At 45.5% G+C, this 27,644-nt stretch overlaps 2 protein-coding genes across 4 annotated transcripts in view; one reads left to right on the top strand and one right to left on the bottom strand.

The window, feature by feature from the left end:
- FAM110A (family with sequence similarity 110 member A) overlaps positions 1 to 6,277 on the bottom strand; it is a 38,961-nt gene extending 32,684 nt beyond the window's left edge. Inside the window, exon 1 of one of the 3 annotated variants that reach the window (XM_081949777.1) lies at positions 6,174 to 6,277. The gene's annotated coding sequence lies outside the window, so the exon portion shown is untranslated. The remainder of the gene's footprint in view (positions 1 to 6,173) is intronic. The other 2 variants (XM_081949779.1, XM_081949778.1) reach the window with 2 other exon arrangements.
- A 7,972-nt stretch (positions 6,278 to 14,249) lies between these two features.
- Positions 14,250 to 27,644, top strand: part of SLC52A3 (solute carrier family 52 member 3) — a 64,620-nt gene continuing 51,225 nt past the window's right edge. Inside the window, exon 1 of the mRNA XM_081949739.1 lies at positions 14,250 to 14,354. The gene's annotated coding sequence lies outside the window, so the exon portion shown is untranslated. The remainder of the gene's footprint in view (positions 14,355 to 27,644) is intronic.

Genomic DNA, 27,644 nt, shown 5'->3' with positions numbered 1-27,644 from the left:
TACACATTTTTCATCTACTCATATAGTTATTTATACTTATATTTCTTCTATACGTATTACTCTTTCCATGTACTTATTTCTATACAATGCATCTTATATCCTTCTATGTGCGTATATTTCTATTATAACTATTATTCTGTACTATTTTATATACAATCGATCTTACATTTCCCACCCACCCCTCTTGTTAATTATGTGGTTTTATGATTGTTTTCTAACTTCTTAATATTTTTTCCCTTTAATGCTTTCTTATTCTTTGCAGATTTCTAACCTGCTCAGCCCTCGTGGGCTCCATTCCGACTATCCCCCTTTGGTTTGTGGGTTGGGTTTTTCCCCCCGGTTTTGTTAATATTTTTTTTAACTTTATTTTAATACAAACAACAGTGTGTCATCTGGGTACAAATGTTTTGGGTATTAACAATTCAAATTACAGATGTATTCATTATTTATTTACTCTTAACTTAATATTGATATTACACATCTAATACTGCAACAATCCTCATCTTAACTTATTCCAATCGTTTCCCCTCTTTGGAAGATCCAGAAGATGTTACGGTTTGTAAATCCTTGGTGCAATCTTGAGCGTGAGGTTTTTGTCTTACAGATGTTTTCGTGACCCAACTAGGGAACTTCATCAGTGCTGCAAGGGAGTGGGATTTGCAGGGAGGAGGGGAAGGAAGAGGGGGAAGAAGACTGTGGGGCCTTTGGTGCTCTTTAAACTCGTTTTTTTTTTTTTTTTGCAGATGTTTCATGACCCAACTAGGGAACATCATCAGTGCTAGAAGGGAGTGGGGTTTGTGGAAAAGAAAATAGGAGGAGGAGGAAAAAGAAGAAGGAGAAAGAGGAGGAAGAGGGGGGAAGATGACTGTGGGGTTTCATGACCCAACTAGGGAACTTCATCAGTGCGAGAAGGGAGTGGGATTTGCAGGGATGAGGGGGGGGGAGGAGGACTGTGGGGTCCTTGATGCCCTCTGAACTTGATTGTTTTCCTACAGACGTTTCATGACCTAGCTAGGGAACATCATCAGTGCTAGAAGGGAGTGGTGTCTGCTCTCTGTTCATATATAAGTGGCTTCCCTTGTCACTATCCGTGGCAGTGTTTTATTCTTGGTGGTTCTTTGGTTAGGCTGCTGTTTACTTTTAATTTGTTTGTTCGATTGGTATTGGATTGGTGTATGGCGTATCGGTGTAAGGAATGCCCTTCAGGATTCGAACCTGGGCTGTATTATATCTTAGGCAGAAGTCTTAGCCACTAAGCCACAGGCTCGACTCCTTATCAGTTGATATATATATATATCATATATATATACACAACTCCCTTGTTGTATTGTGTGAGTTCAAATAGCTGATGAGAGCTAAATAGCTTGAAATAGATCTATACTAGTCTCCCTTTATTTATTTATCAGCACAATTGCAACTTCACGATGGAAACTAGACTTCAACTCCCAAGTATTCCTCAATAAACCCTCTGAATTTTTAGGGTCCAAGAGAAACACCTTGCTAGAGAAATTTCAATCTCACCAATAAATTCAGGCAAACACCCCCCCCCCAAAAAAAAACTTGGTTAGAGTGGAACCCTGATTTGATTTCTTAATTTTAAGAGGAGGCAAGCTTGCACCTCGTGGGAACGGAGGCCATTCAATTAATTTATAGGCTAGAACTGGGAGAAAGTGGGAGGAATAGAACGACATGCATTAAACAGAGATTGCTGGGAATTTCCAACCCTGAAATAAATTCTGTGAATTTTTAAATACCTGGGTAGGGAAACCTAAGTCCATTTGAATATGCTTATTAAAGCATAACCGCTTAATGTTCACACCCAAATACATTTAAATGCGCTGGAATTCCTTTTTCGTAACAACAATTAAAGTTGCTGCTATTGTTGTTCTTATCATTCAAAATGCCTTATTAAAATAAGTCGGCGGTGTGTGTAAATTAGCAATGTTTGGGCAGAAACCTCTGGCGTCTTTCTTTAGATCAGTGGTTTTTTTTTTCTTTAACCTCAACCAACTGAAGATGTGCGGACTTCAACTCCCAGAATTCCCCAGGCGGCCATGATGCTCCTTTTCCTTTCTGAAATTCAACTTACAACTGTTCATTTAATGGCCGTTCCAAGTTACGGCACCGAAAAAGGTCACTTGTGATCATTTTTCACACCACTGGGCATCCCCTTGGTCCCGTGATCAAAATTCAGGAGCTTGTTAACTGACCCACTTAACAATCCAAATTCACTTAACAATGGTATGACTGGCTGGCTTGGAAACTGCGGTGGTTCATTTAACGACCGTGAGGAGAAAGGGTTGTAAAACGGGGCAAAACTCACTTCAGAAATGTCTCGCAGCCTCGGGAACTTTGGGGCTCAACTCTGGTCGTAAGTCGAGGATTATGGTGCGTTATGATCATTTTTATAAAATTATTTGTATTGTTCCTTCAGGGAAACAACAGAGAGCTGATCTCCTGTCATGAATATCCTGATTAGTCCTCGACTTATAACTCACTTCACTGATGTCTCTCTTAGTGTCAGAAGCTTACGGCGCACTTATGGTCATAAGTCGAGGACTAGGCTGTATTTTGATAATCTTTATAAAATTCTTGTTTGAAAAAAAAGATTTGTATTGTTCCTTTAGGGCAGGGGTGTCCAAACTTGGGAACTTTAAGACTTGTGAACTTCAACTCCCAGCATGGCTGGCTGGGGAATTCTGGGAGTTGAAGTCCACAAGTCTTAAAGTTCCCAAGTTTGGACACCCCTGCTTTAGGGAAACAAGAGGTGGCTGTGAAGAATATCCCGATCATAGGGAGTCCTCAACTTACAAACGCTCATTTAGTGACCGTTCAATGTTCCAACGGCACTGAGAAATGTATGGCCGTTTTTCACCCTTACGACCTTTGTAGCATCCCTGTGGTCGTATGATCAAAATCCAGATGGCCGTTGACTCACATTTATGACGGTTGCAATGTCACGTGACCCTCTTTCACGACCTTTTGACCAGCAAAATCAAAGTCACTTACTCACTAATCACTAGGGCAGTGATTCGCTTAACAGCGGTGGCCAAAAAGGTCGTAAAAATGGGACAAAATGCACTTTACAAATTAATTACTCAGCAAAGTAAATTGGGGGCTCAATTGTGGTCGTAAGTCGAGGACTTACTCACATCTGCCAGAATGTTTCTCTGGTAAAGTAAACACATTTTGTTAATCTAACTATCTCTAGAAATTCCCCCGCTGCCTCCATCCTTGTGTGAACAGAATAAAAATGAGTTTGAATTCCAGCACGAGAAGTCATAAACTCCTTGGTTTCAAAGCATCGCGGTTAATAAGTGACTGGGGTTTAAAAAACCTGCTTTTTGTGACCTTCATTAAGGCCTGTTTGCTCCAAGCTATTCCTGCTTACTCGCAGGGTGTGAGATCTCTTGCATTATAAGGAGCTGAGCAACCTTGGAAGATATGTGCGCAAAACAACTTACTCATGGCTTAGCTTAACCGAGGGGGTTCGGCCAATTTGGGGAGAGCTGGCATAATGGCAGGATGGAGCTTCCTTTTACAGACGCAGTCTATCCTTGAATCGGTGGTTTTTTCGGAGAGGAGGACCCGATAGGGAGCCCTGGAGTTACCGCCACAGTTAGGCCCAATATTGATGTCGTTAAGAGAAGCATGTGTAAAATGAGCTTCCCACCATTTGTACAACCTTGCTTGGCACGGCTGTTAAGTGGATCACTGCCTTTGATAAGTGAATAACCTGGTTGTTAAGTGAATCACTGCCATTGATAAGTGAATAACCTGGTTGTTAAGTGAATCAGTGCCTTTGATAAGTGAATAAACTGGTTGTTAAGTGAAGCACTTCCGTTGATAAGTGAATAACCTGGTTGTTAAGTGAAGCACTTCCGTTGATAAGTGAATAACCTGGTTGTTAAGTGAATCACTGCCTTTGATAAGTGAATAACCTGGTTGTTAAGTGAATCACTGCCTTTGATAAGTGAATAACCTGGTTGTTAAGTGAATCAGTGCCTTTGATAAGTGAATAACCTGGCTGTTAAGTGAATCTGGCTTCCTCATGGACTTTGTTCGTTGGAAGGTCGCAAAAGGGGATCAAGTGATCCTGGGACACTGCAACCATCATAAGTACGAGTCAGTTGCCAAGCATCTGAATTTTGATCACGCGACCATGGGGATATTGCAACTGTCATAAGTGTGGAAAAAACGGCCCCAAGTTACTTTTTTCCACTGCCGTTGTAACTTTGAATGGTCACTAAACGAACCTTTGTCAGTCCAGGTCTACCTGTGTAGAGTTTCAAGGCTGCAGCGTCAGAGCCTCGCATGGGTTTTGAGCATTGTAGTGTTGTACCCATACTCACACCCACACTGGAGGTTCTGGGATAATCCTAATTATAGGGTGAAGAAATAGGCCATTCTAACAGGCCAAATGACTCCATAAAGACAACCTTTTCTCTATGCCAGCCCAGATGGCTCCTAAAATGGGCAGCCCAACTCTAAAACAAAAAGAAAGAGTGAGAGGGAGGGGGGGAGGGGGGGAGAGTGAGACTCTCTCATTCTTTCCCACCACTTTGCAAACTTTTCAAAACTGACAACTCGGTTCTTGAAAAACAGCAAAATCAAAAGAGAGAGAGAAGCAAAAACCTCATATTTCTCAAAGCAAGCCTTCCCCGTGAGGTCAAGCGGCCGGCACGCCTAATCCAAGAATTCTTCAAACGTTGCAGCAATGCCCAAGTAACGTCCTCCCCCCCCACCCCCTTCCGAGGACTCGGCTCATGTGTCTCAACTTTCTGTTTCCAAAAAATCAGAATTTGCTGGCTTCCTGGCAAAAGCTATTTGGCAGATGGCTTGGTTTTCCCATCCAATCTCCCTCAAGCTGAAGATACTGCTATGCCATTAGTTACATAAGTATGAATGTTGAAGAGGAGAGGAGGGGGGAGAGGAGAGGAGAGAACAGGACAAAAGGAAAGAAGAAAAGAAAAGAAAAAAAGAGAAGAGAAATGAGAAAGAGAGAAAAAGAGAGAGAAGAGAGAAGAAATGAAAAACAGAGAAGAGAAAAAAGAAATGAGAGAAGAGGAGAAGAAGAAAGGAAAAAGAAAAAAGAAGAGAAGAAAATGAGAAAGAGGAGAAGAGAAAAGGAAAGAAAAAAGAAAAGAAAAAAGAAGAGAGAAATGAGAGAGGAAGATAAGAAGGAAAAAGAAAGGAAAAAGAAAAGAGAAGAGGAGGAGAGAGGAGAAAAAGGATGAGAGAGTAGAGTAGAGAAGAAGACAAAATCAAGGGAAAAAGAAAAGTAGAGGAGAAGAGAAAAGAGAAAAAGAAAAGAGAAAAAGAGCAGAGGCAATAAAAAAGACAAGAGGAAAGGACAAAATAAAAGGAGGAAGGAAGAACAGAAGAGAGAAGGAAGGAAAAGAGAGAAGAAAAGAGAAGAAGGGAGAAGAAAAAGAGGGAAGGAGAAGAGGAGATAAAAGAAAATAAGACAGCAGAAAGAGGAGGACAAAAAGAGAAAAGAAAGGAAAAAAAGAAAAGGACACCCCTTATTGTCACAGCATGAAAATCCGGAAGAAAGAAGGGGCAGCTTCTTCCAACCCCCCCCCCTTTTTTTTTTCTCTCTCCAGCCATCCCAGAACCAAAACAGCCTGCAAAAGTTTTTGCTTTCAAAATGATTGACAGCTTCTCCCCAGCCCCATCCTCAGCCAGGACCCTCAGCCGTCTCCCCAAAGTTTCAATCTTGCAAAAATTCTCCAAGGTCCTCCCCTCCCCCCTCCCTCTCCCCCCCCCACCCCATTGCCCCCCTTCCCGGCCCGGATTGGCAAAGTTCATCCTTGGGGAATTCCCCCTCTTCCTCCAGCACCCCCACCGGTCCACGACCTTCTTCCCCATGCCACGCTCCTAACCAGGAGGAGAAAAACCCTCAGCCGCGAAACAAGGAGCTGGCCTCTCTCTATCTGTTGAATTTCTGCCTGTTTGCCTGCTAGCCAGATTGCCGTCAAACTCCCAGCGCGGGGAAACCTCAAAAGTTTTGCCAAGACAAAGCAAAGTCGGTCTGTGGCAAAGTCGCCTGCTCTTTCGGGGTTCCTCTCTTTAGAGGTTTGAGGTGCAGCAGAAATATATAAGGCGGGGGGGGGTGTTGATCTGCACAACAGGGGGGTGTTTGAACCCCAAATCAAAGGCATTTTTTTTACCTGGTTTGCAAAGAAGGCGCGATCCCAGGGGAGGACCCAGTCAGCTGCGGCTTCCTTCTTTCCCAGCAATAACCGTTTTGCTCCTGTGCAGGCAGGTATGAAAGTTACCAGCTGACCTGAGGCTCAGGTAACCAGGTTGCACAACTTCCTGTTTACCTGGGCAATTCTCTTTCCTGTGCATTTTTTTTGAAAAGGTTTGCACAACACACAGTGCAACGTTGCGTCTCTGAGCCGCCTGCATCCCGGATTGACATGGAAAGAGGGTGCCCTGTTTGGGTTCAGCTTGTGTGCAAAATGCACAGGCACACAAAAACACACAAAGACAAATACGTGCACACACGAGAGACACAAACCTGGCTCCTTTGTGTTCACTGAGCTGGAGTGGGTTCTGTGGAGGGGTTGTTGTTGTGTTTTGCAGGTGTTTCATGATCCCACTCGGGAACATCATCAGTACTAGGAGGGGGTGAGATTTGTGGAGGAGGAGGAGGAGGACTGTGGGGTCCTTGGTGGTCTCTGAGCTGGGTGGTTTTCTTGCAGACGTTTAGTGACCAAACTAGGTAACTTCATCAGGACTAGGAAGGAGTGTGGAGTAGGGGAGGAGGAGGAGAGAGAAAGGAAGAGAAGAGGAGGAGGACTAGGACTACTGTGGGGTCCTTGGTGGTCTCTGAGCTGGATGGTTTTCTTGCAGATGTTTCATGACCTAAATAGGGAATACCATCAGGGCTAGAAGGGAGTGGGGTTTGTGGAGAAGAGAAGGAGGAGGAGGAGGAGGAGGAGGAGGAGGAGGAGGAGGAGGAGGAGGAGGAGGAGGAGGAAGGGAACAAAACAAGAAGCTGGACTCTCTATCTGTTGAAATTCTGTCTGCCAGATTGCTGCCAAAGCCCCATCCTGGGCAGCTAAAGAGTTTTACTCAAGAAAGAGTAGAGTCATTCCATGGGGAAAGTCACCTGCTCTTTCGGGGTCCCCCTCTTTACGGGTTTGAGATCCAGCAGGAATGTGTAGGGGGGCTGATCCTAGAAATGGGGGGGGTTGAACCCCAAAACAGAGGCACTTTTAATCTAGTTTGCAAAGAAGCAGACATCATACAAGGAATCCTGCATCCAGTTTTGATTGCCATGTTACAAAAAAGATGACGAGACTTTGGAAAAAGTTCAGAGAAGAGCAACTAAGAGACTAAACCATATGAAGAACGGCTGCAGGATTTGGCTTTGGCCAGTCTAGAGAAAAGAAGGAACAGGGGGGACATGATAGCAGTGCTCCGATATTTGAGGGGCTGCCCCAAAGAAGAGGGAATCAAGCTATTCTCCAAGGCACCTGAGGGCAGAACAAGAAGCAATGGATGGAAACTAATCAAGGAGAGAACATCTCTCTCTCTTTTACCCCCAGTTCACTTGATTTGCGTGCGCACGCCTTCTGTGCATGTGCGCGCGGCTTGCACGAATGTGCACGGCTTAGAAAACATGGCTAAGCAGACGGCATAGTGCAGTCCATACAAAAACACAAGACAACATGAACAATATAAAGAATAATTAGGGGGGAAAAACTAGTCCTATGTTTCTGTGCAACATGTATATTACTCTGGTGTATGACCTTATATCAGTGATGGCTAACCTTTTTGTGGTTGGGTGCCAAAAATGCGAGGGGCGCCCACACGGTAGCACGCATGTGTGCCGGCCCCCATAGCTCACCCCCCACATGTGCATGTGCGCACACACGCCCCATGTATGCTGCTTCACAGGGGTGGGTTCCTGCCAGTTCTAAGCTCTTCTATAGAAGAGGTTCCACAAATCTACCATGCTGTTTAGAACCGGTTCCAGCTCCCTCCCCCCGCCCGTCTGCACATCATCAAGATGGAGAGCGAGAGGAGGAATTCTGGGAGTTGAAGTCCACAAGTCTTAAAGCTGTCAAGTTTGAACACTCCTGGGTTGTTTTTTTTGAAGGGTTAGGGGTGCAAGGGTCTTGTGACTTGACAGCTTTAAGACTTGCACACTTCAATGCCAGAGTTCCTGAGCCAACATGACTGGAGGAGGAATTCTGGGAGTTGAAGTCCACAAGTCTTAAAGCTCTCAAGTTTGAGCACCCTTGGGTTTTTTTCCCTAAAGGGTTAGGGGTGCAAGGGTCTTTTAACTTGACAGCTTTAAGACTTGCACCCTTCAATGCCAGAGTTCCTGAGCCAACATGACTGGAGGAGGAATTCTGGGAGTTGAAGTCCACAAGTCTTAAAGCTGTCAAGTTTGACTCCCACTCAGTCACATGGCTGGAAAGCCACTCCCACCCAGTCACATGGCTGGAAAGCCACTCCCACAAAACAGGCCACACCTACAGAAGAGGTTCTAAAACTTACTACTCTCCCCCAAGCTGAGCTTGGTATTTCCTGGGGGGGGGGGGGGGAGGGCAAGGGAAAGCCTCCTGAGCCTTGGGAGGGAGAAAACGGCCTCCCCCAACCCTCCGGAAGGCTGAAAATCTGCTGGCCAGCATGTCCATGCACGTTGGAACTGACAGCTCGCATCCTAGCAGATATCCCTCCACATGCCACCTGTGGCACCCATGGCATAGGTTTGCCATCTCGGTCTGATATCATGTTATGTACATATAACACGCTACACTGGCACCAGTGAAATTCGTCAGATTAATCTGGTTTTGGTGCTATATTGTGTTTAAGAGTCTGGGGGCCCATGGGTAGAAGCTGTTTTTAAACCGTAGTTTAAACGTATTAAGCGAGACATTCCCAATTCCTGCAGCCGTTCGTCGTATGTTTTCCCCTGCAGCTCCCTAATCATCTTTGTGGGTCTTCTCTGCACTCTTTCCAAGTCTCCACAACTTTGTTGTTTTCCCCTTCCTAGCAGACTCAAACAAGGATCGTAAGTGCGAAGGGTCTCCCCACACACACACACACACACAAACTTTGGGAGCATCAAAACAACAAGAGCGTCAAATTAGGAGTGACCTAATTCCATTCTTCCTTCTTTGGATGGATGGATGGAAACTCCCTAGAATTCCTGCTGGATGAAAAGGTCTCTTTCTTTGGCTGAAGGACCCTCAAATTCCCCCTTTCTCTTGGATTGTCTCCCCCTCCCCTCCCTGTTGCTTTGGAACCCCGTCCTGCCTGCTGGATTCTCTGCACAAAGACCCATTTTATACCAGGCTGCCAACTAGGGTACTTGGTGGTGGGTGCCAACCCAGAACTGGGGCCAGGCCAGCAACGCAAGAACAAGGAATTTCTTGCATCCCTTGAACCTCTGTGTGGATTATTGCAGCCGGGCGAGAAAGGGGGAGGGCTGTTTTTCTGCAACCGGAGATGCCCCCACCCCAAACACTCACGCCCATGCCAACGAAGTCCAGGTGGATTTCCTGACTGAAAAGCAGCATTCAGAGCTCAACCGAGCACCAGATGAGGAAGGATGAGTGGCAACAGCCCCTCTGCCCTTCGCCCCTCGCCAGCAGCTGTTCTGGGGTGGGATGGGGTGGGGGGACAATACAAATCGAGATATAGAGGAATTAATTTGCACATTCCTGAACACAAGTCTGGGACGAGGATTGTGCACAAAACTCACTATTTGGGACTTCTGATAATTCTCTGGGTTCTCCCAGACCTTTTTTCGTTGTTGTCGTTATATGTTGTTTTTAATTAAGATGGTTTTAAAAAATTGTTTTCATAAATTATTTCTCGGTTTTTAAAATTAAGGTAAAGGTAAAGATTCCCCTCGCACATCTGTGCTAGTCATTCCCGACTCTAGGGGGCGGTGCTCATCTCCGTTTCAAAGCCGAAGAGCCAGCGCTGTCCGAAGACGTCTCCGTGGTCATGTGACCGGCATGACTCAATGCCGAAGGCGCACAGAACGCTGCTCCCTTCCCACCAAAGGTGGTCCCTATTTTTCTACTTGCATTTTTTACCTGCTTTCCAACTGCTAGGTTGTCAGAAGCTGGGACAAGGAACGGGAGCTCACTCCGTTACGCAGCACTAGGGATTCGAACCACCGAACAGCCAACCTTTCCGATGGACAAGCTCAGCATCTTAGCCCCTGAGCCCCCGAGTCCCTTTTTTAAAAAATTAAGACTATCCTAATATAATAATAAAATATACAATAATATAATATAATACAATCGTTCATTGAGTGACTTTTCAAAGCTACAAAAAGCGATTTATGATGGTGTTTCATACTTACGACCGTTGTGGCATCCCCAGGGTCACATGATCAAAATTCAGACACTTGACTTCTGGTGCTTTGGAGAATAGCTTGACCCTTTCTTCTTTGGGGCTACCCCCCTAATATTGGAGGACTTCTATCATACTTCTTTTCCTGTGAACTTTTACAGAATGACAGAATAACAGAGTTGGAAGGGACCTCGGAAGTCTTCTAGACCAGTCCCCTGCTCAAAGAGGAGACTCTTACAGAATGACAGAATAACACGAGTTGGAAGGTACCTCGGAGGTCTTCTAGTCCAGCCCCCTGCTCAAGCAGGAGACCCTTACAGAATTTCAGAATAACAAGAGTTGGAAGGGACCTCGGAGGTCTTCTAGACCAGGCCCCTGCTCAGAGAGGAGACCCTTACAGAATTATAGAATAACAAGAGTTGGAAGGGACCTCGGAGGTAATCCCTTTCTGGGGGGAGCTGGGCTGAAGGCGTATGTACAATACAATACAATAGCAGAGTTGGAAGGGACCTTGGAGGTCTTCTAGTCCAACCCCCTGCCTAGGCAGGAAACCCCATACCGTTCCAGACAAATGGCTATCCAACATCTTCTTAAAGACTTCCAGTGTTGGGGCATTCACAACTTCTGGAGGCAACTTCTGTTCCAATGATTAATTGTTCTAACTGTCAGGAAGTTTCTCCTCAGATCTAAGTTGCTTCTCTCCTTGATTAGTTTCCACCCATTGCTTCTTGTTCTACCCTCAGGTGCTTTGGAGAATAGTTTGACTCCCTCTTCTTTGGGGCAACCCCTGAGATATTGGAACAATGCTATCATGTCTCCCCTGGTCCTTCTTTCTCTTAAGCTAAACATACCCAGTTCCTGCAACCGTTCTTCATATGTTTTAGCCTCCAGTCCCCTAATCCTCTTTGTTGCTCTTCTCTGCACTCTTTCTAGAGTTTATACAATACAATACAATGCAATAGCAGAGTTGGAAGGGACCTTGGAGGTCTTCTAGTCCAACCCCCTGCCTAGGCAGGAAACCCTATACTGTTTCAGACAAATGGCCATCCAACATCTTCTTAAAGACTTCCAGTGTTGGGGCATTCACAACTTCTGGAGGCAAATTCTGTTCCACTATTTAATTGTTCTCACTGTCAGGAAATTTCTCCCCAGTTCTAAATTCTTAAAGATCTCCAGTACTGCAGCACCCACAACTTCGGGGGGAGGGGGGAAAACCTTCCCATGGACTACAGGTAGTTCTCGACTTATGACCCCATTGGATTATTGTTTGATGTCCAAGAATTATTAACTTTGGCGGCCCTGAGTGGGGAAGCTGCAGTTCGCGGAAAACAGAGCCAAGAGGGCAAATTCTTGTCTCGGCCAAGAATGAAATTCCTTTTTTTAAAAATCTTGAAATCTTATCGCCATCGGTGGGGAAAACCCCACACAAAATAATTGGTATTTTTCTGAACAGATTGCAATTTCCTGCCATCCACCGGGACCAAGCTGGGTCATTTCACTGAACTGGTGTGTAAAAATAACACAACAAACTTCCTGATGAAACACACACACACACACACACACACACAACTCCCTTGTTGAAAGCCTGCTGGGACGGTCACAAATTGGCAATCACGTGATCCCAGGACAGTGCAACGGTCATAAATGCATGCCCATTGCCAAGCATCCAAATTTTGATCGTGTGAGTGTGAGGATGCGGCAATGGTCATAAGTGCAAGGACTAGTCATAAATGCGAGGCCCTGTCATAAGTTACATTTTTTTTAGCCCTCTGAATAGTCCCCTAGGCGTAAGGAAATGAAAGCCAGCTAGTCCTTGACTGACGGCCACAACGGAGACCGACATTTCCGTTGCTAAGCGAGACATTGGTTCAAAGTGAGTTTTGCCCCCCCCCCGCCGTTTTACGACCTATCTTGTCGCCCTGGGGAAGTGAAGCGTTGTGAAATGGGTAACACGGTGATTAAGGATGCGACGAAAAGCCGCGAGGGCAAGGGCCGGTTGTAAGTGTGAGGACCGGGTCATAAGTCACTTTTTTCCCAGCACTTCGAATAGTCCTTATCTGCAGGGCAGTGATGGCTAATCTTTTTGTCACTGCGTGCCGAAAATGCACACGTAGTGCCCAAACCCATAATACAATCCACGAGCGACATCTCCCTGCACATCCCGCCCCCTGCGCATGTGCACATGACATCCCCCCCCGGGCATGCACGCATGACAACACCCCCCACCTCCGTGCCCTGCTTTGGGCCTAGCAGGTCTTCCTGAAGCCTCCTGGGACCAAAAATGGGGCACATGGGAGCACGTCGCCCTCCCATGCTCCCCCGCCCTCCATGTATGCATGCGCGAACCCCCGCGCAGGCAAGCACATCTCCCGCACATGCTCCGCCCCCTGCACATGCATGGCTAAGACCCCCAAAAAACCAGCTGGCTGGCGGGAGGCGCGCAGGCATGCCCAGTGGAGCTGAGCTTTGCTGATGGCTCTTCGCCATCACGGGTGTAAAGCGATGAAGATGATTAGGGGACCGGAGGCTAAAACATATGAAGAACGGTTGCAGGAACTGGGTATGTTTAGCTTAAGAGAAAGAAGGACTAGGAGAGACATGATAGCAGTCTTCCAATATCTCAGGGGTTGCCACAAAGAAGAAGGAGTCAAACTATTCTCCAAGGCACATGAGGGTAGAACAAGAAGCAATGGGTGGAAACTAATCAAGGAGAGAAGCAACTTAGAACTGAGGAGAAATTTCCTGACAGTGAGAACAATGAATCAGTGGAACAGAAGTTGCCTCCAGAAGTTGTGAATGCCCCAACACTGGAAGTCTTTAAGAAGATGTTGGATAGCCATCTGTCTGAAACGGTATAGACTTTCCTGCCTAGGCAGGGGGTTGGACTAGAAGACCTCCAAGGTCCCTTCCGACTCTACTATTGTATTGTATTAAGTACGGTTGTTAGGGTTGCCAGATCTGCTTCCAAAAAATAGCGGACAAGTTGGGGGGGGGGGGGTTAAGTAGTAATTTTTTTAAAAAAAATTTACAATTAAATTATATATTTTCTTACAAACATTTTAACACGTATTAAAATAATCACTTCAAAACTTAAAATTCAAAACATCCAATATATGATCATTAGAACACAGCAAAGTAGTATTTACATAAAAACCATGATTAACTTTCATGTTTATAATGCTTCAACGAAATCTTTGGTTTGACAAATCCGCGCTCTACATATTGAGGCTAGTCCTCATGGAACCTCAAATGATGATACGTTACGGAGCGTTCCGAAACCTACCTATCCAACGAAGAAAAAAGTATAATATAAAAACAATAGGCAAATGCGAGTTAAGAAAAACAGTATGTAAATAATTTTATATACTTTTATTAAATGTCTTGTGCAACAGTTGAGTATGATCCATAATTTTTTCGGAGAATCGAGTTCAACGGATTTGCAATCTTTGTCTCATTCTTATTGGAAAAAAAAAAGGACAAAACGCGATTCTCCTATCCTTTTTCTCTTAGACTGCACAGCTTTAGATTACGTACTGTTTCATCACAAAGCTTTTGAATTAAAAAAAATGTCCATTAGTTTGTAAAAAAATAATAATAGTGAACATAATGTGAAAAAAGCAGACTGTCCGCTCAAATAGTGGACACCTGGTAACCCTAAGTCGATTGTGTTCAGCAGATGTTTTCCGAAACACCCCAAAACAACCAGCCAAAATTTATTTAGGAAGAGGGACGGAAAAAAAAATCCGAATTTTGGCTGTTTTAAAATAATCCAGCCGGCTCTTCTTCCCCAGACCAATGTCCACCTGTCCAGTGGACTCCTTCTGAAGGGGGTGGGCGTGGAGGGTGGGGGAGAAAGGCCCAGCTGTCCTGGGGTCACCCTTTATAAGGCTCCAGTTTGTCTGCCACCCACTTCCGGAAGGATCTGTCTCTACACGTCCGTCCTTTTTTTTTCTTTGAAAGGCAAGGAGTTGGAAATCCCCATCCAGGTTGGGACAGGAGGCTGCGGGGACTGAGAGGAGCTCCAGGTAATACACACTTTGCCACAAATCGCACCCGGGTCACAGCAGGAAAGGGGCGTCCGTTAAATCAGGGCTTGTTGGATTTGGCCTCTTTAAAGTGGGTGGGATTCTGGGGGCATAAATCCAGGATTGTCCAACTAGCTGAGTTTGAGAAATGTGGATTTATTTTTATCCCAACTGGTCTCAACCTCCTAGCACCGGTCAGTGCCTTGGACTGCAACTCCCATCCTCGTTCATGTGAGCTGGGAATGATGGGGCAGGTTGCCCCCTCCCCCCCATCAGTTCATCTAAAATCTTGCTCTAACGTGTTTTTTTTTAAGGTGCCAGGGAGAAATTGCTTTGTTAGCCCTCCTTCTTCTCCATCTTCTCCTTCTTCTTGTCTCCTTCTTCTCCTTCCCCTCTTCCTCCTCCTCCTCCATTTTCTCATCTTCTCCTTCACCTCTTCCTCCAACTTCTCCTTCCCATTTTCTACTCCATCTTCTCCTTCCTCTTCTTCTCCCCCTCCTCCTCCAACTTCTTCTTCTCATCTTCTCCTTCTCCTTCCTCACCTCCTCCTCCTCTTCCATCTTCTTCTTATTTTCTCCTCGCCTTCCCGTCCTACAGCTTCTTCTTCCTTTTCCTCCTTCCTCTCCTCCTCCAGCTCCTCCTTCTCCTTCTTCTTCTCCGCATATTCTTTCATCTTCTTCTCCTCCTCTCCATCTTCTCCTTCTCGTCTTCTCTTTCTCCATCTTCTCCTTCTCTTTCCTCTTCTCATCTCTTCTTCTTCCTACATCTTCTACTTCCTCTTCCTTCTTCCTCTCCTCCTCCTCCCTCTCCTTCTCCATCATGTTGTCCTCATCTCCTCCTCCTACATCTTCTCTTTCCTCCTCCTCTTCTCATTTTCTCCTCTTCCTCCTCCTCATCTCCTCCTCCTCCTCTACCCCCTCCCCTTCGTCCTCCTGAGGCCACAAATGAAACCCAGGCTTATCACAGAGTTTACAGAAACTCATTCATTGGTGTGCTCTTGTGTGTCTTTGCGTGACTTTCCAAGGTTGGCGGGGAAAAGGCAAAATGCTTTCATCTGTTTCAAGGCAGCTTGCCAAAGGAGACCTTCCTGCCTCTTCATCTTATCTGAGTGATAAGACCCAGCCCCTAATTACAGGTGAGCCGGTTTCTATAAACTGATCCTGGAGATTAGCCCTTCCCCACCATTGTTTTTTTTCTCCAAAACAAATAAAAAATACCTGAATATATATAAAAGAAGAAACAGACATTGCGATCTCCGGAACTTTAAAATATATTGCTCACGTAGCTTTGGTTAGCCCCTGCTAACATCGCCAGAGTGTAAAAACCATTAAAGAGATATCTGCCTTTATACACTATTGGTGTGTATACTATTCAATTTGATTAATAGTGTATAAAGGCAGATATCTCTTTAATGGTTTTTACACTCTGATGATGTTAGCAGAGGCTAACAAAAGGTACGTGAGCAATATATTTTAAAGTTCCGAGATCACAATATCTGCTCTCTCCCTCCCTCTCTCTCCCTCCCCCCTCTATCTATCTATCATCTATCTATCTATCTATCTATCTATCTATCTATCTATCTATCTATCTATCTATCTATCTATCTATCATCTATCATCTAATCTATCTATCTAGTTCAAAAACAACAATCATCGCAGTGTAATCAATATAGTAACATACAGGGACAGGGCATAACCAAAATGTAATAACAAAATAACAGGGCAAAAATTAAATAAAATTAATACAGGGAGTCCTGGACTTACAATGCTTCATTTAGTGACCGTTCAAAGTTACAACGGCACTGGGGGAAAATGCCTGGTTTTCACACTTACGACCATTGCTGCATTGCATCGCCATGGTCAGTTGATCAAAATTCGGACGCTTGGCAACTGACTCGTATTTATGACGGTCACAGTGTCCTGGGGATCATGTGATCCCCTTTTGTGACCATCTGACCAGCCAAGTCGACGGGGAAGCCCGATTCACTTAAGAACTGCGTTGCTGTCTGAACAACTGCAGTGATTCACTTAACAAGGTTGGCAAGGGTCGTAAAATGGGACAAAATTCACTTAACAACTGTCTCGCTTAACAAGAGAAATTTTGGGCTCAATTATAGCTGTAAGTCGAGGACTAGCTGTACAATGTTACTGGCACTAGGAGTTAACTCTCAGGCATCAAATTAAAGACCTCAGAGAGAATTAAATGGAAGGCGTTGCTTTACTCTCTCTGGCTCAAATGGAACTACAGGTAGTCCTTGACTTACAATGATTCATTTAGTGACCATTCAAAGTTATAGCCCCATTTTAAAAAGTGACTGGCAAACAGTCCTCACACTTAAAACAATCCTAGCAGCCCTGTGGTTACGTGATCAAAATTTGGGTGCTTGTATTCGAAAGATAATGGAGTGCGCTGAAATGAGCAAATTGACATTTGAAATTAGAGAACAAAAAGACGAGCAATTTTATAAGATATGGGATTTGTTTTATCAGTGGCTGGAAAGAAGAACCTGGACATGACAAATGTTTTATTTATGTTTTAATTGAAGGAGAAAAGCGAGAATACAATAATGTTGTTAAATAGACTACTAACGATACAATGGTTTAATTGAAAGAGAAAAGCAAAAATATAATAATCTTGTTAGACTAACAATAATACAATGAAACACTGACATATATATGAATAATTTAGAATTTTTTGTTATAAAATGAAGGATAAAGATAACAAATGAACTAATGTACATTTGATAGAAGATTGGTAATATAATATATAATACATACCATAAAGATATCCTGTTGAAAGCAGTGAAAGATATACAAACATAAACACTAGGTAAATTCTTTTATATTGTAAAAATATTTAAAATGAGACATGATTGCATAAAGGTATGTTGTTGTTAAGCAGACAATCAAGAATGTAAGAGAATTAAGCTTATTGAAAAGAAAGAAATATTAATCGTAATTGAACATATGCTGCACAATGAAAGTGAGGCTTTTGGCTGTATTGGATGGAGAAACTGGGATTGTATATGTAATTGAAAATACGGAGGCAAAAGCACTTGTAACCAAAGGACATGCTGTATGCAATGGATGAAAATTTTTTAACGTTGTCTTTTATGTTCAAAAATTAAAAAAAAACATGTGGAAAAAATGATTGGGTGCTTGGCAGCCAGAATATGTCGCAACCTTCTCAGCTGCCTTTTAACAAGTAAAGTCAATAGGAAAAGCTGGATTCACTTAATGACCTTGTGGTTCACTTAATAACTGCAGTAATTCACTTAACCACCGTGCCAAAAAAAAGAGTGGTAAAACTGGGCCAACAACACTGTCACAATTAATAACGGAAATTCTGGTCCCATGGCTGCCCAAAGTCGCCTTATAAAGGAGATAAGCATCATAAACATGTAATAAACAAATTGTGGTTGTAAGTTGAGGACTGCCTGTAGATGCGTTGCATTTGGAGAGCCCCAGAAACCCAGCCTTCATCTCAGCAACGTGCGTCTTTATGTGAGGGTGAAAAATGCCCCATGTGTCATTCTGCATGTTAGAAATTCCATTGTATATATAGCACCACAGATCAAGCAAAGAGTACAATCACCATGTGCTTTACTGCTTAACTGTGACAGGAAACAGGAAACTCTACTTGGAACAAAAGAGAATAGAGTACATACCATAGAGGGAGACTACTAAACACTGCCATCTACTGGATGAATACCACTGTAGTTGTTGCATAAAAATACATTTTTAAAAACGCATTCCCACAATGCGATAATACGATTATCATGTTCTTTTAATTCATGTCATTTGCCTGCTCACACCACAGCACAAGGGACACAATCACGGCGTGTCCCGGATCCTTATCACTCTGGCACATGGTACAGACAAAGCCATCCTCTCAAGCTAGGAATCTTTAGTGTGGCACCTTAAATGAACCCAGCCGTCGTGACCAGCTCGATTTGCACAGCTTGTGTCACAACCAAGTTGCTCAGCTCGGCTAAGGCTGAGCCTACAAGAGAATCTGAGCTAGCAAGACTCTGCTTGCCTTGTTACGACGAAACTCTTAGGATACAGAAGATCGAACATAGAATCAATAACATGGGTAGCTCAGGGTTGAAACCAAGAGTCCCTGGTGCTCTCTGAGCTTGGTGGTTTTCTTGCAGACATTTCGTGACCCAACTAGGTAACATCATCTGTGCTGCAAGGGAGTGTGGCGTAGAGGAGCAGGAGGAGAAGGAAGAGGAGGAGGACTGTGGGGTCCTTGGTGCTCTCTGGTGGTTTTCTTGCAGACATTTCATGACCCAACTAAGTAACAGCATTGGTATAGAAGGGGTTTGGAGGAGGAGGAGGAGGAAGAGGAGGAGCAGGAGGAGGAAGAAGTGGAGGAGGAGGAGGATTGTGGGATCCTTGGTGCTTTCTAAGCTTGGTTGTTTTCTTGCAGATGTTTCGTTACCCAACTAGATGACATTATCAGTGCTAGAAGGGAGTGGGGTGTGTGGAGTAGAGGAGGGGGAGGGGGAGGAGAAAAAGGACTATGGGGTCCCTTGGTGCTCTCTGAGCTTGGTGGTTTCCTTGCAGACATTTCATGACCCAGTTAGGCAACAACATCAGTGCTAGAATGGAGTAGGGTGCGTGGAGTAGAAGAGGAGGAAGAGAAGGAGAAAGACAGTCGGGTCCTTGGTGCTCTCTGAGCTTGGTAGCTTCCTTGTAGAGGTTTCATTACCCAACTAGGTAACATCATCAGTGCTAGAAGGGAGTGGGGTGTGTGGAGTAGAGGTGGAGGAAGAGGAGGAGGAGAACTGTGGGGTCCTTGATGCTCTCTGAGCTTGTTAGTTTTCTGCAGACGTTTCATGACCCAACTAGGGAACATCATCAATGCTAAAAGGAGTGAGAGTGTGTGGAGAGGAGAAAGAGGAAGAAGAGGAGAAAGAGGGGGAGGAGGACTGTGGAGTCCTTAGTCTTCCATTTTAAACCCAACATAGGAACCCTGGTGGTGCAGTGGTCAGAATGCAGAATTGCAGGCTAATTCTGTGGACTGCCGGCTGCCATCAGTTCGCTTCTGAACAGCTCAAGGTTGACTCAGCCTCCCATCCTTCCGAGTTTGATAAAATGAGGACCCAGATTGTTGGGGGGCAAGAGGCTGATTCTGCAAACCGCTTAGAGAGGGCTGGAAAGCAATGTCGATTGCCGTCAACGGGAGCGGCTTCCGAGGTGGCTCGGGAGTTCATGGCTTCCATGACGGCCATGGACCTGACCCAATTAGTTCAGGGCCCCACTCACGAAGGGGGCCACACACTGGACCTCATTTTTGTATCTGAACAGTGGACGAGTGATCTGGGAATAGGGGACTTAGTCATCACGCCCCTGTCATGGTCAGACCACTCATCCCTCCGGCTGGACTTCCCTGGCGCTATCCCCCACCGCGAGGAGGCGGAACCAGACTCTACAAGCTGGTACCGCCCCAGGCACCTGATGGAATCGGATAGATTCCAGACGGAGCTTGGGCCAATACCTGTAGCTCTGTCCCGCTCCCGCTCCGAGGACCTAGTGACTGCCTGGAATAGGGCGACGACTGGGGCCTTGGACCGGGTTGCGCCTTTGCGACCTCTCCTGCGACATCGACCCACCCGGGCTCCTTGGTTCACTGAGGAGCTAAGGGTGATGAAGCGCCACAGGAGACGTCTAGAGAGCAGGTGGAGGTCCTCACGCTCCGAATCTGATCGAACACAGGTAAGAGCCTATTTGCGGACTTACCTTGTGGCAATAAGAGCAGCCAAGCGTAGATATTGTGCCGCCCTTATTGCGTCTGCGGATAACCGCCCTGCCGCCCTGTTTCGGGTGACCCGCTCCCTTCTCTCACAAGGGACGCGCGAGACACCCTTACAGGGAAGAGCAGAGGAGTTTGGGGAATATCTCCAGGACAAAATCGATCAGATCCGGAGCGGATGGACCTCCGTCAGTGGACCAGACGAGCCGTCAACAGCGAGTCTTGAGAGACCATTCTGGGAGGAGTTTGACTCTGTTGCCCCCGAGGATTTGGACAGGTTGCATGGACGGCTGCGGCCCACCACATGTTCAATGGACCCGTGCCCCTCCTGGCTGGTACTGGCAGCCTGGGAGGTGACACGAGGCTGGCTTCTGGGCCTGGTGAACGCCTCATTGGGTGAGGGATACTTACCAACCGCCTTGAAAGAGGCGGTGGTGAGACCCTTGCTCAAGAGACCTTCGCTCGACCCAATGGAGCTAGCTAATTACCGTCCAGTCTCCAACCTCCCCTTCTTGGCGAAGGTTGTTGAGAATGTGGTGGCGCAGCAGTTCCCACGACACCTGGATGAATCCGACTATCTAGACCCACGCCAGTCCGGCTTCCGACCCGGGCACAGCACAGAGACAGCCTTGGTCGTGTTGGTTGATGATCTCTGGAGGGCCAGAGATAGGGGTTGTTCCTCTATCCTGGTCCTATTAGACCTCTCGGCGGCTTTTGATACCATCGACCATGGTATCCTATTGCGCCGGTTGGAGGGGATGGGAGTCGGAGGCACCGTTTTGCGGTGGTTCGGCTCCTACCTCTCCGACCGGAAGCAATGTGTGTTGACAGGGGGGCAGAGGTCGTCCCTGAGGCCACTCACTTGTGGAGTGCCACAGGGGTCGGTCCTCTCGCCTCTCCTGTTCAACGCATATGTGAAGCCGCTGGGTGAGATCATCCGTGGTTTTGGGGTTGAGTACCACCTGTATGCTGATGATACTCAGCTGTACATTTCAACCCCAAACCACCCCAACGAGGCTGTCGAAGTGATGTCCCGGTGTTTGGAAGCCGTCGGGGTCTGGATGGGGGACAACAGACTCAAACTCAACCCCTCCAAGACCGAGTGGCTGTGGGTACCGGCACCTCGATTCAGTCAGCTGACACCATCGCTGGCCATAGGGGGCGAACAACTGTCCCCTGTGGAGCGGGCGCGCAATTTGGGCGTCCTCCTTGATGCCCGGCTGTCAATGGAGGACCATGTGGCAGCCGTGGCAAGGGGGGCGTTCCACCAGGTTCGCCTGGTGCGCCAATTGCGCCCCCTACTGGACCGGAGTGCCCTGCGCACGGTCACTCATGCGCTGGTGACGTCTCGCCTGGACTACTGCAATGCCCTCTACATGGGGCTTCCCTTGGGACGCATCCGGAGACTGCAGTTAGTTCAGAACGCAGCCGCGCGGGTTATCATGGGGAGTACACGTTACTCCCACGTAACACCTCTCCTGCGCGAGCTGCACTGGCTACCTGTGGCCTTTCGGGTGCGTTTCAAGGTATTGATTACCATCTTTAAAGCGCTCCATGGCATAGGACCTAGTTATCTGCAGGATCGCATCCTACCACACACGTCCCTGCGACCTATCCGCTCACACAGGGAGGGGCTCCTCCTGGTGCCGTCCGCTAGGCAATGCCAGCGGGTGACACCTAGGAGTAGGTCCTTCTCTGTGATGGGCCCAACCCTCTGGAATGACCTCCCCCCTGATATTCAAACTACCACCGACCTCCGTTCCTTCCGTCAAAAATTAAAGACTCACCTATTTCAATCAGCTGGCCTGGCACTCTCTTAGTTTTACCTCCTGGGGATATATTTTAATTGGGTTTGGGTATTTTAATTGGGGATGTTTTTAGGGTTTTTATGGTATATTTATTTCTTGTACAGCCTTATCTCCTCCACCCAAATGTATTTAACTGTTTTATATTATTGTATTTTTATCTGCATTTGACTGTACACCGCCCCGAGTCCCTTTTTGGGAGAGGGGGCGGTTTAGAAATCCAAGAAATAAATAAATAAATAAATAAATAAATAAATAAATAAATAAATAAATAAATAAATAAATAAATAAATAAATAAATAAATATTCAGATCCGTTTTCTATCCATTCAGAAGTTGATGGTCTTCTGAAGGCAGCCAGTAACCAGTCACCCTAGCATCTATTTATTGAAAACAATAAATCTAGTCCCTCCCCCCCCAGGAATTCAATTCAGAATAGAGCTGGAAGGGACCTTGGAGGTCTTCTAGTCCAGCCCCCTGCTCAAGCAGGCGATCCGATCCCATTTCAGACAAGCAATTGTCTAGTCTCTTCTTAAAAACCTCCAGTGACGGAGCGCCCAGGATTTCTGGTGGCAGTTTGTTCCACTGGTTAATTGTTCTCACTGTTAGGATGCTTCTCCTTAATTTCAGGCTGCTTTCCTGTAGGAAGAAAAATCCCCTTCATTTCCAAGCCAGGAAAAAAAAGAACTGGAAATAAAATGGAGGTCGACTGGCTGCAAAGAAGGCTTATTTGGTTTCCAGAAACGTCCGTGACATCCGCAAATGTTCCTGTGTGTGTGTGTGTGTGTGTGTGTGTGTGTGTGTGTGACCAAATGGCTGAGTGAGAGGATGCATCTTTGTAGAGTTCTAACTGAGATGTTCCAGGGGGTTGTGCAATGTAATGAGTCTTGTGACTTTTGCTATTCTAATGGTGGTGGGTTAATCCTATTACGTCCCAGTGGGCATGTCCTGTCCTTAGAATTTGGGTTGGGGGAAATGTAGATTTTAGGTGTCTTTGTCTTTTTTTTTCTACTTTTAATCCCTTTCTGGGGGGAGCTGGGCTGAAGGGGTATGTACAATACAATACAATAACAGAGTTGGAAGGGACCTTGGAGGTCTTCTAGTCCAACCCCCTGCCTAGGCAGGAAACCCCATACCGTTTCAGACAAATGGCTATCCAACATCTTCTTAAAGACTTCCAGTGTTGGGGCATTCACAACTTCTGGAGGCAACTTCTGTTCCACTGATTCATTGTTCTAACTACAATACAATGCAACACAACACAACACAGCACAGCACAGCACAACACCAGAGTTGGAAGGGACCTTGGAGGTCTTCTAGTCCAACCCCCTGCCTAGGCAGGAAAGCGTATACCGTTTCAGACAAATGGCTATCCAACATCGTCTTAAAGACTTCCAGTGTTGGGGCATTCACAACTTCTGGAGGCAACTTCTGTTCCACTGATTAATTGTTCTGACTGTCAGGAAGTTTCTCCTCAGTTCTAAGTTGCTTCTCTCCTTGATGAGTTTCCTCCCATTGCTTCTTGTCCTGCCTTCAGGTGCCTTGTAGAATAGAGTAGGGTAGGGTAGGGTAGGAATAGGAATGGAATGGAATAGAGCTGAAAGGGACCTTGGAGGTCTTCTAGTCCAACCCCCTGCCTAGTTAGGAAACCCTATACCATTTCAGACAATGGCTATCCAACATCTTCTTAAAGACTTCCAGTGTTGGGGCATTCACAACTTCTGGAGGCAACTTCTGTTCCACTGATTCATTGTTCTAACTGTCAGGAAGTTTCTCCTCAGTTCTAAGTTGCTTCTCTCTTTGATTAGTTTCCACCCATTGCTTCTTGTTCTACCCTCTGGTGCCTTGGAGAATAGTTGGACTCCCTCTTCTTTGTGGCAACCCCTGAGATATTGGAAGACTGCTATCATGTCTCCCCTAGTCCTTCTTTTCATTAAACGAGACAGACCCACTTCCTGCAACCGTTCTTCGTATGTTTTAGCCTCCAGCCGCCTAATCATCTTTGTTGCTCTTCTCTGCACTCTTTCTACCTTATAAACGTAATAACAGAATAACAGAGTTGAAAGGGACCTTGGAGGTCTTCTAGTCCACCCTATGCCTAGGCAGGAAACCCTACACCACCTCAGACAAATAGCTATCCAACATCTTCTTAAAGTCTTCCAGTGTTGGGGCATTCACAACTTCTGGAGGCAAGCTGTTCCACTGATTAATTGTTCTAACTGTCAGGAAGTTTCTCCTCAGTTCTAAGTTGCTTCTCTCCTTGATTAGTTTCCACCCATTGCTTCTTGTTCTACCCTCAGGTGCTTTGGAGAATAGCTTGACTCCCTCTTCTTTGTGGCAACCCCTGAGATATTGGAAGACTGCTATCACGTCTCCCCTAGTCCTGATAGCAGTATGAATAGGTTGGCCTGAATTTCTTAATGGGCACAAAATAAACCATCTTTCCAATCAGCGTCCGTGTTTCCAGTGTCTTTTTCCCCACTTGAAACTGAACCCAGAAGGACGTTTCTTCACAATTCTCTCCTGGATTAGTTTTCCATCCCTTGTTTCTTTGTCCTGCCTTCTGGTGCTTTGGGGAATAAGTTGACCCCCCCCCCCTCTTCTTGGGGGCAGCCCCTCAAATACCAGAAAGCTTCAAACAGGCCATCTTTGCACCCCGTTGGGACAGGAGATGGTATCTAACTTCCCAGATTGTTGCGGCGTTGAAATAAGCCCCCGTGAATCTCTGCCGCTTATTGCAAACGAAGCAATTTGTTGGTTTTTTTTTTTTTTTGATGTTTTTCCGGAGAAAAACGTAACTTTGGCCCAGAAATCTTGAAGCCAAAAGCAGCTTTTGACATGAATCAGCAAAGCGGAGGCTTCCTGGGCTGAAGATACCTGAGGCCAGGTGTGTTCCTTATTTCCTGCGTGTCTGGATCCGCCTTTTTGTTTATTTGTTTTGGGGGCTACGCCTGTAGACATCCGGGGGAAAAAGGAAGGGACTTCGGAGCATGTGCAAAATGACAGACCTGTGTCTGGCGAATGAGTCACGTAAAAATAGGGAAATCTTTTAGACACCTGGGCGAAAATAAAAAGTTGTGACTTGTTTGGACTTGTTTTCTGTTTCTCCCTTGGTACGCAGGCAGTCCTCGGCTTACGACCGCAATTGAGCCCCCAAATTCCCGCTGTTAAGTGAGATGGTTGCGAAGTGAGATTTCTCCCATTTTAAGACCTTCCTCGCCAGAGTTTTGTTAAGTGAGTCCCTGCCGTCGTTAAGTCAGGGACACGGTTGTTAAGTAAATCTGGCTTCCGCCTTGACTTCGCTTGTCAGAAGGTCGCAAAAGGGGATCACGTGACCCAGGGAGGCGGCGACCGTCATAAATATGAGTCGGTGGCCAAGGGTCTGAATTTTGAATTTTGAATTCAAATTTTGAATTTTGTGTGACCCTGGGGATGCTGCAACGGTTGTTAAGTGTGAAAAATGGTCGTAAGACACCTTTTTCGGTGCCGTTGTAACTTTGAAGGGTACAGATAGTCCCCGACTTACAACAGTTCGTTTAGAGACCGTTCAAAGTTACAACAGCAGTGAAAAAGGGACCACATGCGACAACTGTTGTGGCCTCCCCATTGATTAAAATTCAGACGCTTGGCAACTGACTTGTATTTATGACGGTTGCAGTGTCCCGGGGTCATGCAATCCCCATTAGTGACCTTATGATCATTTTTTCACACTTGCGACCGTTGCAACATCCCCATGGATCTCGTGATTTACATTCAGAGGCTTGGCAATGAACTCACATTTATGACGGTTCCAGTGTGCTGGGGTGATGTACTCCCTGTTTGCGACCTTCTGACGAGCAAGGGGGAAGCCAGATTCAATAACAACCAGATTGCTAACTTAACAACTGCAGTGGTTCACTTAACAACCCCTGGCGAGATAATGGAGCAAAAGGCACTTAATAGATGTCTTAACTTTGCAGCAGAAATCTTGGGCTCAATTGTGGTTGTAAATCCAGCATTACCTGTACCTGCAAATGGTTATAAGTTGAGGACAACCTGTCCATGATAGCTGTTGGCAATTTTTAATTTATTTTTTGGCCTGGTTCTGGATGCCAGTCTGGGCCCCTGCCATGGCCGCCTCTTGATTATCCAGGAGACGTAGCCGAAATTCAGATTAACAGAGTTGGAAGGGACCTTGTAGGTCATCTAGTCCAACCTTCCACCCAAGCAGGAGACCCTACGCCCTTTCTGACAGACAGCAGTCCAGTCTCTTCTTGAAAGCCTCCAGTGATGAAGCTCCCACAACCTCCGAAGGCAACTTCTGTTCCATCGGTTGATGGTTCTCACTGTCAGAAAGTTCCTCCTTATTTCCAGGTTGAATCTCTCCTTGGTCAGTTTCCATCCATTATTCTGTAAGCTTCCAGCCGTTTCCCCGAGCCACTGAGATGCCAAAGAGAGTGGAGACTGAAGACGAGGCTTGCAAAAAATATCAGCTTTTATTTATGGCCATAGCAAAAGCTGGGTGACAAAACTACATCCAAAACATACAAACCAATGCATCTAAGGAATAGCCACGCCCTGCAAGAGGGGCTCAGAGTATTATATGACAGTGAGAACAATGAATCAGTGGAACAGAAGTTGCCTCCAGAAATTGTGAATGCCCCAACACTGGAAGTCTTTAAGAAGATGTTGGATAGCCATTTGTCTGAAACGGTAAATAGGATTTCCTGCCTAGGCAGGGGGTTGGACTAGAAGACCTCCAGGGTCCCTTCCAACTCTGCTATTGTTATTGCATTGTATTATATACATTTTAGGCAGATAGAAACAAAGTCTATCCAATTAGAGACAAAGATTCATTACTAACATGATCTTTAAAGCGTCCTTTTGTTCAAGCTCCTGTCTCTGTCTACCTTATCTATGAAGGATTCCTATAGCCTTGGGTGGGGGGGGGGCAGGCTCCCCTTTGCCAAGTTGTTTTTTGGAAGAATGCTTTAAGGATTTATGAGCCAGGAAAACTCCCTAGTTTGGTTCCTTTATCTATGGGGCCTGATATTCCCCTGTAACAATTCCTTCTATGTTCTCAAGAATGTACCTAGCTTTGAAGCCAAGAATGGAAGCGAGACGCTGCAGTGAGATAACATTTGTAGTCCAGTATTAAGGTTACCATTTGCTAGGCTAGAAAACAACTAATTTCTGACAGTATGCAACACAATAATATAAGCAGAAGTCAATAACAAAGTTTAATTCTTAATAAATGATTTCTAGCAGTATATCATATCAGAAGCAAACAGCAAATGTTGGTTTAATGAGTAACAATTATATCGTAACACAAGCAATTCATAATAAAAGCAAATGGCCAATATTGATTCATATTGGTTCATATTGATTCATATTGGTTCATATTGATTCATATTGGTTCATATTGGTTCATATTGGTTCATATTGATTCATATTGGTTCATATTGATTCATATTGGTTCATATTGGTTCATATTGGTTCATATTGGTTCATATTGGTTCATATTGATTCATATTGGTTCATATTGGTTCATATTGATTCATATTGGTTCATATTGATTCATATTCTCCTTCAATTCCTTGTATGGCCTTCAGGTCTTTGCCTTTGGAAAAAAAGCTTGACCCTGTCCTCTCTGTGGCAGCCCTCTCAAATGTTGGAGGACTGCTATCCTGTCTCCCCTGGTCCTTCTTTTCCCTAGACCAGCCATGCCCGGTTCCTGCAACCGTTCT

This window comes from Natrix helvetica, assembly GCF_964273705.1.
Source record: "Natrix helvetica genome assembly, chromosome: 3".
Taxonomy (NCBI): domain Eukaryota; kingdom Metazoa; phylum Chordata; class Lepidosauria; order Squamata; family Natricidae; genus Natrix; species Natrix helvetica.
Note: the sequence above shows the minus strand (reverse complement) of the source record. Positions and strands in the feature narration are given on the sequence as shown.